This window comes from Notamacropus eugenii, chromosome 5, assembly GCF_028372415.1.
Source record: "Notamacropus eugenii isolate mMacEug1 chromosome 5, mMacEug1.pri_v2, whole genome shotgun sequence".
NCBI classification, from domain to species: domain Eukaryota; kingdom Metazoa; phylum Chordata; class Mammalia; order Diprotodontia; family Macropodidae; genus Notamacropus; species Notamacropus eugenii.
In genome coordinates this window covers 362,797,926-362,807,711 of record NC_092876.1, presented here as the reverse complement: position 1 = coordinate 362,807,711, position 9,786 = coordinate 362,797,926, and positions in this window count along the sequence as shown.

The window sequence follows — 9,786 nt, the reverse complement described above, 5'->3', positions numbered from 1 at the left end:
CTCAACTGGCAATTCAGTCAACATTGTAGAAGACCTATCCCTAGAGCTTCAAATTTCGTAAGAAAGATTGAGTAATTGTCTATTAAACAACAAAAGAATTAAAAATAGTAATGCTAGTAATAATGATAATCCTTTACATTTACATAATTCCCTGAGTTTTACAAAGCACCTTGTAAGTATTCTCTCATTTTTTTTCCTTATTTACTAAAATTCCCAGACTGCTTCTTAAAGAGGCCTATTTACTCAATGGATGTTACCTCCCTTGAAGTGACTATATCAAAAAGCCTAGCCTAAGAAGGCCAAGGTCTCCCATTGCATCCTGGGTCATCTCCAGTCATTCTGATGAAAATCTGGTCACTGGATTTAGATGGCTCAGGAGCAGAAGTGAGGCTGGTGATCTGCACAGCCGTCTCTCACTAAAAACAAAGTCAAGTGCAAGTCATGTCATCATTTCTCTGATGTCATGGTCTTCTTAGTAAACAAAGGATGATGACAACAATGATAACAACAACAAAACAAATATACAATAAAGAAAATAGACATAATATAAACTTAAATATTGCAAATTAAATACAAAATAAGAAAAGGACAAAAGCATGTCATATGCACAGTAGAACATAAGAGAAGATTCATAATATATAGAAATAAATTGCTGTTTCAAGAAAGCTTATATAATAAATACTACACATTGTGTGGAAAATTGTCCATCATTTCTTTTCTTCCTTGTCAGTTTTCTTTTGTTCTCTGTGGTGCACATTTTACTTTGTTCTTTTATTCTCCTTCTTCCCTTCCTGAGTCCCCACCCCACATTCTCTCGTTACTCTCACAACAACCCTATGAGATAGGTGCAAACTGAACATCAGAGAGGTTAAGGTTGTCCAGGCACAGAGGAGATCTGTAACAGTGACTTCAAACTTACGTACTGCATGAGACCCACAGCACTCCTGAGTGTGGCTGAACCAGATTAAAATGTAAGTAGGAAATATTATACAAATTAAATAAAAATACAATAAAACATAGAGAATGGCAACATATGGGTTTTTTAAGCCAATATGTGGCCAATAGGTTTCCTTATGTATGGTTTATTTGTTCCCATTTCTATTTGATTTTGATACTACTGATTTACAGGACCAGGTACAGTTGTACTGAGAGCTATTGTAGTCCCATGACTCTGCTTAAAGATTGAGGAGACCACAATAAGATGGAATGATTGTTGTTGTGCAGTTGTTTCAGTGCTGTCTGATTCTGCATGACCCCATTTACAATTTTCTCGGCAAAGATACTGGGATGATTTGACATTTTCTTCCCCAGCTCATTTTACAGATGAGAAAACTGAGAGAAAGAGGACTAAGTGACTTGTTCAGTGTCACACGTTAGGAAGTGTCTGAGACCGGATTTGAACTTCTTTCTGACTCCAGGCCCAACATTCTATCCAATGAGCCACTTAACTGCCCAGCTCCATGGTAAATTGGTCTTTTTGACTGGAACAGACCTAGATTTATCACAGTATTATGCATCACAGGATTTACAATTAGAATTAGAGGAGAAGCTTGCTGAGTAACTCTGAAAATTGAGATTAGGAAGTTTAAATTCAATTTGGGAGGCAAATGGGAGCGCTCATACACTTCAAAGGAAATGCCATCTCATCTATTTTGAAAGCTATAATGATGATGCTATTACATGAAGTGATTGAATTATTGATCATTGGATTTGCCCTGCAATTTCCCTTTAATGAAAGAAAGACCTTTTAATTAAAGTATTCAAATAGATATACTATATTCATCTTTAATTCATGATTTTGTTATATTTCTTCATTAGACAATGCTTGAGGAAGATAATTCTTGCTGCTGTGGTCTGAGAGGAGGCTGGGACACTCAAATGATTTTTTACATTACCAAAGAGCTCAATATAGTTTCCTATCCACAAGGAATTAGCTTAGCTGTTGGTATTTTGTTCTGAAACTTGAAGCTTGAAACTATGAACTCTGTATCTTTTCCTTCTATTGTCAGTTTTCTTGGTAAGGCATTTAGAGATTTTGTTTTATTATTATTGTTGAGGGGATTAAGTTCACGTTATAGTGAGATTACTTCTGGCTCATATACTTATCTCTGAGAGAAGTTCAAGATAAATCCTATTTTTCTCTTTCTTCCTCGTATGACATTGTGATTGGTGGCAGCTTCTATAGTGTTCTGGAAAAAAATATGAATACACTCAACATTCTTCAGAAATTTATATGCAATTTCCCATTTAGTTTTTTTATTGGAATTTAGTAACTGTAGTAAAACTTGCTATATTCATAGGTATGGGGGTCCAGCCCAATCCTGAAAGGAAGAATTGGAATCAGCCTCTTCCGTGGAACCAACTCAAGTGCTATAGTGAATATAAAATAAAAATTAACATATAAAGCATTTTGCAAACTATGTAATTTATTAATATGAGCACTTACTCCTCCTATTATTATTATATATAGGAGTAAGGCCATAGGAAGCAAAAACAGTTAGAAAAGCAAGAAAGGTGAATGGAAAATGATGCAAATATTTTCTTGGATTGGTAAAAACAAGAGGAAAGGACCATAATGATGTGTTCATTATTTCCCTACAAGTGAAGAAAAGAAGGCATAGAGATGTAAGAAAACACTCTGTATCAATTCCTAGATAGCATGGTTGATCCAGGAATGCTTAGTTCTTGTGCACATTTGGTTCTAAGGCAAATGTACTATTCCTCTCTGCAGTTGGGACTGATGCTTTATTGCTAATAATAATAACAATAATAATAATAGTAATAATAATCTCATCCATGTTCTCCCTTCCCCCTACCAAGCTCCAGACTGATTATTAACTTCCTGCAGCCAGAGATTCTTAGTCACCTTTATAACCCCCTTAATACCTTGAACAGTGCCTTGCACATTGTAGAAATTCCATAAATATTTGTTGAATTGAGTTGGAAATAATAGGGAGGTTTCTGTACCCAGAGAACTGGATGTGGTTTTTTATGTGACTAGATAAATGAATTTCTACTTTTAAAATTCTGTTGTCATCCTATCTGCTTTTGAAAGCTAACATGATGTTATTAAATTAAATGATTAAGTTATTGATTATTAAATTTGCTTTAGAATATCTTCTTAGTGAAAGGAAGAACTTTTAATTAAAGAATTTTCAATTGATATAGTATCAATCCATTTTAATTCATCACTATGTGCCACTTCTCTAACAAAATTTATTCTTTGCTGAATTTGTAATATGCATCATATTAAATTACTTGTGGTATAATTTAGTATTAGTCAATCTAATGTTAAATGATGCTTGCTAATAGCTGAAATTATAGTTTGGATCATATGTATACAGACGGGTAGGCTGTCATCTCATACCCTGGCTATGAACAAACAGATAACATATTGAAGGGAATCAAGTTTGCATACCAAAACAAAATAATCACTCTAAAAAGAGTTTTGCTTGACTCTATTTTAACTTGATGATGACTGACCTTTTGCTGAAAACCTGGATTTCCATAATATTGCTCTTTATGACATATTTTTAGCAGGTATAATTATTCAGAATGTTTCTGTATTTTGATGTAGGCATCTTTTTTTAATTTCTGAAAAAAATATAAGAACTTATCAAGAAATTTTTCTAAATAGAAAAACCAATCTGGAAACATCAAGGTTTATATTAATTGAATTGTTTGAATCTTAGTACATCAGTGTGATCTTGATGATTTCTATAGTAGGCCCAAATAATCTACTTCATTTTTTTAATCATTGAGATTTAATAGCTATATTAGGAATAGATACACATTAGGAAAAAATATCTCAATATTTGTTACAGATGATATTTTTTAAATTTTGTTTTGTTGTTTATGTGACTTGAATACACACTTTCTATATTTGCCTACTGTAGCAAAATTTAACAGTTGAAAATGAAACAAATACATCAGTATTTAAGAATGGCTTTTCAGTTGAGAAAAATGATTTTTACCTCCAATGAATCCAAATGAATAATGATGATTTTTCTGAAACATTTAAAATGCTAAGTACCCACATAGAAAAAGTTGAAACCAGCAAAGTAGATCGTGGCTAATATGATTTACCACATATTTCCCAAAACACAGGAGATGTAGGATGAGGAGAGTTAACGAACTTTTAAAGCCTATGAAGTGTGTAACCAAGTGGCTGACTTGCAAAGATAGAAGAGAAATCACACTAAAATGATTAGCTAATATTACTCAAGTGAGAGATCTTGTTAACTAAAAATGACAACCCTGAATGAAAAGTAAATAAAGTAATTCTGACAGGACTCAAATGAAATCATAAAATCCTGGAAAATTAAACCAAATCTAGCAATGTTAAATGTAATCTGAAGTTTAAGGCAATATTTTCCAATGATTAGTGAAAAGTGGGCAATAGGGAATCAAGATGAAGTTGCTATTAAATTATATTTATTTTCTCTCCCAAGCAATAGACAATGGAATAAGAAGATCCCAAAATTTTATTTTATTTTGGTTTCTTTGTTGATTTGCAGATCTACTTACACATAGAGACTATCTTGCCTAAGCTAGAAATAAAGCAACTACTCATTGTTTCAATCTCATCATTGATTGGCATAGCAGCTTTGACATGCTCTGTTTCTGATCTAGGCAGGGGAATTGTTCCCTAGTCCCATGATCTCACCATGCTGGTGCCGGACAATGTGGACAGTCAATCATCTTGAACTCTACTGTGACTCAGAAATTTTGTTGGAACCTGAAAGAATACAGGAGAAAGAGATGAGGAAGGTCTTGGGGGAAAATCAATGAAAATATAAGTTATGTCCTAAGTCCTCTCTTTTGGCAACCTTGATAAATTCTCATGGGTACGTTTCCATGCAAATAACTCACAGACATATATCTTTCATAAACAACTCTGCTTTGTTTTAACTCTGTGAAAATCATGCTTCTTCCAAAATAATCTGATCACCTGAACTCTCATAACCATACAGACCTATTCAGTTTTAATTACTCAACACTTCCCTTTTCTCTCATTGGAGGGCTGGAAGATGTTTCAATAAACTTTTCTTAAAGCTTCAGACAGGGTTCAGAACTTTTCAGGTAACTCTCCTTTCTGTCAGTGGTTCTGCTTGGTTTCAGTTCCATGAATATCCTGGTCTATTTACCCTCTAGTGTCTTTTACAGCTTCCTTCAGTGCATTGTTTTCTCCTATCTAATTTTAAGCATCTTGAGGACAGGGACTTTCTTTTTCTTATTTGCATCCCCACTGCTTAATAAATGTTTATTAAATTGAATATATATGTAGGCATACACATATGATTTTTGGACCCTCATCACTTCTTATCTTTACTTTTCAACAGTCTATTTTGAATTCATCTCTGGGCCTCAAGTACTTCTGAATCCAATTTGTTCTCCACAGAGATACTAGGATGATTTTCCTAAAGAACAAGTCATTATACTATGCTATGAACTCCAGGGTCTCATCACCTCCAGTGTGAAATACAAATTCCTTTGTTGTTAAGGCTTTTCACAAGTTGTTTCTAATATCTCCTTCTGACTTTATTATTTCTTCTTCCCCTTCCAGTATTACCAGCCAAACTGGCTTTTTTGCTATTCCTCATATATGATACTTTATATTCTGTACCTGTGTCTTTACCTTCTGTCTAAATACACTTCCTCCTCACCTTGATCTTGTAGTAGGAGTTAGCAGTAGTAGCAGTAAGAGAAGGAGGAGGAAGAGAAGGTTTACCAGTAGCAAGAGCAGAAGCAGCAGCAGCAGTAGGAGGAGGAGGAGGAGGAGGAGGAGGAGCAGCATAGAGATGGATGTAGATGACCTGGAAGGTCAGGGTTTTGAAAAGATATCACCATTGAAGTCCTCAGATGAAGACAGGGGAAGGAGTGGAGAAAAATAGTAGAGGCCGAGTACTGAATTTCTTTTTATTATTATTTTTTTTTAATTTATTTATTTAACTTTTAACATTCCTTTCCACAAAATTTTGGGTTCCAAATTTTCTCCACATTTCTCCCCTTCCCCCACCCCAAAATGCCGAGCATTCTAATTACCACTATCACCAATCTGCCTTCTCTTCTAACATCCCTCCCTTCACTTATCCCCATCTTCTCTTTTGTCCTGTAGGGCAAGATAACTTTCTATACCCCATTACCTGTATTTCTTATTTCCTAGTAGTAAGAACAGTACTCAACAGTTGTTCCTAAGACTTTGAGTTCCAACTTCTCTTCACCCCTCCCTCCCCACCCATTCCCTTTGGGAAGGCAAGCAATTCAATATAGGCCATATCTGTGTAGTTTTGCAAATTACTTCCATGAGAGTCATGTTGTGTAAGACTAACTATATTTCCCTCCATCCTATCCTGCCCCCCATTGCTTCTATTCTCTCTTTTGATCCTGTCCCTCCCCAAGAGTGTTGACTTCAAATTGATCCCTCCTCCCATTACCCTGCCTTCCATCATCCCCCCCTACCCTGCTTATCCCCTTCTCTCGCACTTTCCTGTATTGTAAGATAGGTTTTCATACCAAAATGAGTATGCATTTTATTTCTTCTTTTAGTTGAATGTGATGAGAGTAAACTTCATGTTTTTCTCTCACCTCCCCTCTTTTTCCCTCCACTAAAGTCTTTTGCCTGCCTCTTTTATGAGAGATAATTTTCCCATTCCATTTCTCCCTTTCTCCTCCCAATATATTTCTCTCTCACCACTTAATTTCATTTTTTTAAGATATGATCCCATCCTATTCCATTCACTCTGTGCTCTTTCTCTCATGTGTGTGTATGTAATCCCACCAAGTACTCAGATACTGAAAAGTTTCAAGAGTTACAAATATTGTCTTTCCATGTAGAAATGTAAACAGTTCAACTTTAGTAAAGTCCCTTATGACTTCTCTTTGCTGTTTACCTTTTCATGCTTCTCTTCATTCTTGCGTTTGAAAGTCAAATTTTCTTTTCAGCTCTGGTCTTTTCATCAAGAATGCTTGAAAATCCTCTATTTCATTGAAAGACCATTTTTCCCCTGAAGTATTATACTCAGTTTTGCTGGGTAGGTGATTCTTGGTTTCAGTCTTAGTTCCTTTGACTTCTGGAATATCATATTCCATGCCCTTCGATCCTTTAATGTAGAAGCTGCTAGATCTTGTGTTATCCTGATTGTATTCCCACAATACTTGAATTGTTTCTTTCTACCTGCTTGCAATATTTTCTCCTTGACCAGGGAACTCTGGAATTTGGCCACAATGTTCCTAGGAGTTTCTCTTTTTGGATCTCTTTCAGGCAGTGATCAGTGGATTCCTTGAATACTTATTTTGCCCTCTGGTTCTAGAATCTCAGGGCAGTTTTCCTTGATAATTTCATGAAAGATGATGTCTAGGCTCTTTTTTTGATCATGGCTTTCAGGTAATCCAACAATTTTTAAATTGTCTCTCCTGGATCTATTTTCCAGGTGAGTTGTTTTTCCAATGAAATAGTTCACATTATCTTCCATTTTTTCATTCTTTTGGGTTTTTTTTTTTGTGATTTCTTGGTTTCTCATAAAGTCATTAGCCTCCAGAATGTTCCATTCTAATTTTGAAAGAACTTTTTTCTTCAGTGAGCTTTTGAACCTCCTTTTCCATTTGACTAATTCTCCTTTTTATAGCATTCTTCTCCTCATTGGCTTTTTGAACCTCTTTTGCAAATTGAGTTAGCCTATTTTTCAAGGTGTTATTTTCTTCAGCATTTTTGGGGGTCTCCTTTAGCAAGGTGTTGACCTGCTTTTCATGCTTTTCTTGTCTCTCTCTCATTTGTCTTCCCAGTTTTTCCTCCACCTGTCTAACTTGATTTTCAAAGTCCTTTTTGAGCTCTTCCATGGCGTAAGCCCATTGAATATTTATTTTGGGTGTTTGGGATACAGATGCCTTGAATTCTATGTCTTTCCCTGATGGTAAGCATTGTTCTTCCTCATTGGAAAGGATGGGAGGAGATATCTGTTCACCAAGAAAGTAACCTTCTATGGTCTTATTTTTTTTCCTTTTTCTGGGCATTTTCCCAGCTATTTACTTGACTTCTGAGTTTCCTTTCCACACCCACCTTACCACCAGATCCACCCAGCCGGAGCTTGAAGTTTGAGATTCAAATGCTGCTTCCCAGCCTCAGGGCTTTTTTGGGGGTATGGGGGGATGGGGCTGCTATTCAGTAGAGATTAAGTTCAGCTGCTAGGGTAGGGGCAGGGCAGCCACATGGGGCTCAGTTCCCTCAGGGGGTTTATGTGGAGACCTTCAACAATGGATCCAAGTTCCTGCCTGCTTTGGGAGTCCCTGTCCACTGCTGCCTCTGCTGCTGCCTCCCGAGGCAGCCTGAGTTGTGGGGACACCCCACTCTGCTCTTGGTGAGCCGAAAAGACTCTGTCACTGACCTTTGGCACCTGTGGGTGGAGGGACCTGTGTGGCCTGCTGGAGATTCTGTCCCTGAAGCCTGCTAGGATCTGCTCCTCTAGGTGCTGTTTGGCCAAGGCAGGGCTGGGTTCTGCTCTGGGTCTGGTATGCAATGGACCTTTCGGGTCAGTATTTCAGGTCTCTCTGGGACAGAAATCTCCTCCACTCTGTTGTTCTGTGGCTTCTGTTGCTCCAGAATTTGTTGGGAGTTCTTCTTCACAGGTATTTTATGGGCCGTGGGTTTGGAGCTAGCATATGTGTATCTTTCTACTCCGCCATCTTGGCTCCTCCCCCTGAATTTCTTAAGAGAAGAGAAAATGTAACCTAGAAGCTAACCTGTTACAGCAACAAAGATTTAGTCAGATAACAAATGGAAGGAACCTAAAAGGAAAAGAACTTCTAGTGATGGTGTAAGAGGAAAGGTCTAGAAGAAGTATGGCAGGGTAAGAAATAGAACAATTGTTCCTCTGGGCCCAGTACACACAGGAACATGAAGGAGCAGTCTCACACTGGAGAGGTTAGCTCATCGTTTTCTATGAGCAGAATCCAGAAAAAATGTACAATGAAAAGCTAAAAGATGAGATAAAGTTTGTTAAAAAATAGATCAATAGTTTTGGGAACACAGTAGTAAAGTGTAACTTTCACCCCTGCAAATGAATAACATACTGCTCTTTATTGATATTAATTTATCATTATTTATTATATATAATTAACTTATTCATTTTAATACAGCCTGTGAAAACAATGGTATATTGGCATTTAAGCAAAGTGTATTTTAGGCATCTAAAATTCTGAAGTTCAGGCCGAAGAAAATCATTGTTCTCTCCATGCACTGCACAGTACAGCCAATATGACGGAAGGACAGGTAAGCTGGCCTCTGTCCTTCACTGCTCATCATTTGCACATGAGAATCTTAGCCACCAATCATGACATGCACCTGAAGGAAGGAAACTTGACTTGCACGTCACAGATTAGCTACCACAGGAAGCTGTCAATTAGAAGACCATCTGTTAATATAACTATTAACTAAATGAATTTTTTCTAATAAAGGGCATGGCCCTCCTTATTTTCTGAGGTAGTTGGACAGCTGCCAAATTTGTCTTGAGAAACAAACTTGACATGGATGAGACCAAAAGGGAATAAAAAAATAGAACCAAATGAACTTATTTTCACCCTTGCTCTTCCAAGGAGAACTATCCTTTCAAATGAACAAAACAGGCATGGGAGAAATCATGACTTGTTGCTCAATGAATCTTCGGGATGGTGTTTTAAATTCAGTAGGCCTGTCTCTGCAGAAGCAATGAAGGAACCCTTTGGCAATTTCAATCAAACCCACTACAGCAATTCTAAGGCAGCCCCACTGAGTCCATGGTCCCAGTCTCA